Source organism: Micromys minutus (assembly GCF_963924665.1).
Source record: "Micromys minutus genome assembly, chromosome: 2".
NCBI classification, from domain to species: Eukaryota; Metazoa; Chordata; class Mammalia; order Rodentia; family Muridae; genus Micromys; species Micromys minutus.
In genome coordinates, this window is record NC_137971.1 from 10,218,382 (window position 1) to 10,221,298 (window position 2,917).

The window sequence follows — 2,917 nt, forward strand, 5'->3', positions numbered from 1 at the left end:
GCAGACCAATCAGAATCACAACCAATTTCTCAACAGAGACTATGAAAGCTAGAAGAGCCAGGACAGACATCATGCAGACCCTAAGAGAGCAAAAGTGCCAGCCCAAGCTGCTATACCCAGCAAAACTATCAATCACCATAGATGGAAAGATGAAGATATTTCAGGACAAATCTAAATTTACAAAATATCTGACCACAAACCCAGCACTACAACGAATTATAGGTGGAAAACCCAATAAAATGAGGGGAAATACATCCTAGTAAAAATAAGAAAACTCCTAAGCAAGAAAACCAAAAGAAAAAAGACACAGACACAACTCAACCCACAAAAGCAATAATAGCAGGAAACAGAAACAACTATTCCTTGATATCTATTAACATAAATGGACTCAACTCCCCAATAAAGAAACATAGGCTGTCAGACTGGATACATAAACAAAATCCAACATTTTGCTTCATACAGGAAACTCATCTCAGAGACAAAGACAGACACCATCTCAGAGTAAAAGGGTGGAAAAAAAATTCCAAGCAAACAGCCCCAAGAAGCAAGCTGGAGTGGCTATTCTAATATCGAATAAAGTAAATTTCCAACCAAAAGTTATCAAAAAACATAAGGAAGGACACTTTTTACTCATTACCGGGGAAATCTGTCAGGAGGAACTCTCAATCCTTAACATATATGCTCCAAATAAAAAAGCACCCACATTCATAAAAGAAACCCTACTAAAGATCAAAAAATACATTTCACCCCACACAATAATAGTGGGAGACTTTAATACCCCACTCTCTCCAACGGACAGATCATGGAAACAGAAACTGAACAAGGACACTGTAAATCTAGCAGAGACTTTGAACCAACTGATATTAATAGATATCTACAGAACATATCATCCTAAAGTAAAAGAATACACCTTCTTCTCATCATCCCATGGCACCTTCTCAAAAATAGACCACATAATTGGAAACAGAACAAGCCTCAATCGATATAAGATTGAAATACTCCCATGCATTCTATCAGATCACCATGGTCTACGGCTGGTCTTTCACAACAACAAAGACAACAGAAGCCCACATACACATGGGAACTAGACAATGCTCTGTTAAACGATAGCAGGGTCAAAGAAGAAATAAAGAAAGAAATTAAGGATTTTCTAGAATTCAACGAAAACGAAAACACAACATACCCAAACCTATGGGATACAGTGAAAGCAGTACTGAGAGGAAAACTCATAGCCCTAAGTGCTTCCAAAAAGAAACGTGACAGCACAGCTAAAAGCCCTAGAACAAAAGGAAGCAGATATACCCAAGAAGAGTAGAAGGTAAGAAATAATCAATATTAGGGCAGAAATAGATTATATGGAAACAAAAAGAACCATTGAAAAATCAACAAAACCAAGAGCTGGATCTTTTGAAAATCAATAAGATTGATAAACCCCTAGCCAGACTAACTAAAGGGCAAAGAGAGAGTATGCAAATTAACAAAATCAGAAAGGAAAGTGGAGACATAACAACTGAAACTGAGGAAATTCAAGAAATCATCAGATCCTACTATAAAAACTTATACTCCACAAAGTTGGAAAATCTGGAGGAAATGGATGAATTCCTAGACAGATAAAATATACTAAAGTTAAATCAGGACCAGGTAAACCATCTAAATAATCCCATAACACCTAAAAAAACAGAAGAAGTCATCAAAAGTCTCCCAACCAAAAAAAGCCCAGGTCCAGACAGGTTCAGTGCAGAATTTTATCAGACATTTATGGCGGACATAACACCAATACTCTCCAAACTGTTCCACAAGAAAGAATCAAATGGAATACTACCTAACTCATTTTTTAAGGCTACAATAACCATTGTTCCTAAACCACACAAAGATGCAACAAGGAAAGAGAACTTCAGACGAATCTCACTTATGAACATTGATGAAAAAATACTCAACAAATTCCTTGAAAACCGAATCCAAGAACACATCAAAACGATCATTCACCATGACCAAGTAGGCTTCATCCCTGGCATGCAGGGATGGTTTAATATAAGGAAATCCATCAATGTAATCCACCATATAAACAAACTCAAAGAACAAAATCACAAGGTCATATCACTAGATGCTGAGAATGCATTTGACAAAATCCAAAACCCCTTCATGTTAAAAGTCCTGGAAAGAACAGGAATCCAAAGTCCATACCTAAACATAATAAAAGCAATATACAGCAAACCAACAGACAACATCAAACTTAACGGTTGGAAATTTGAAGCAATCCCACTAAAATCAGGGACTCGACAAGGCTGCCCACTCTCCCACTACCTATTCAACATAGTACTGGAAGTCCTGGCTGGAGCAATTAGACAGCAAAAGGAGTTCAAGGGGATACAAATCGGAAAGGAAGAAGTAAAAACATCACTCTTTGCAGATGACATGATAGGGTACTTAAGTGACCCCAAAAATTCCACCAGAGAACTTCTACAGCTGATAATCACGTTCAGCAAAGTGGCTGGATATAAAATTAACTCAAACAAATTAGTAGCATTCCTATACTCAAAAGGCAAACATGTGGAGAAAGAAATTAGGGAAAAGGTACCCTTCACAATAGTCACAAAAACTATGAAATACCTTGGTGTGATTCTAACTAAGCAAGTGAAGGACCTGTATGACAAGAACTTCAAACCTCCAAAGAATGAAATCGAGGAAGATCTCAGAAAATGGAAAGATCTCCCATGCTCATGAATTGGAAGGATTAACATTTTAAAAAGGGCCATCCTGCCAAAAGCCATCTACAGATTCAATGCAATCCCCATTAAAATTCCAACCCAGTTCTTCATTGAGTTGGGAAGATCAATGTGCAATTTCATATGGAACAACAAAAGACCTAGAATATCGAAATCCATCCTCTACAACAAGAAAACATCTGCGGGAATCA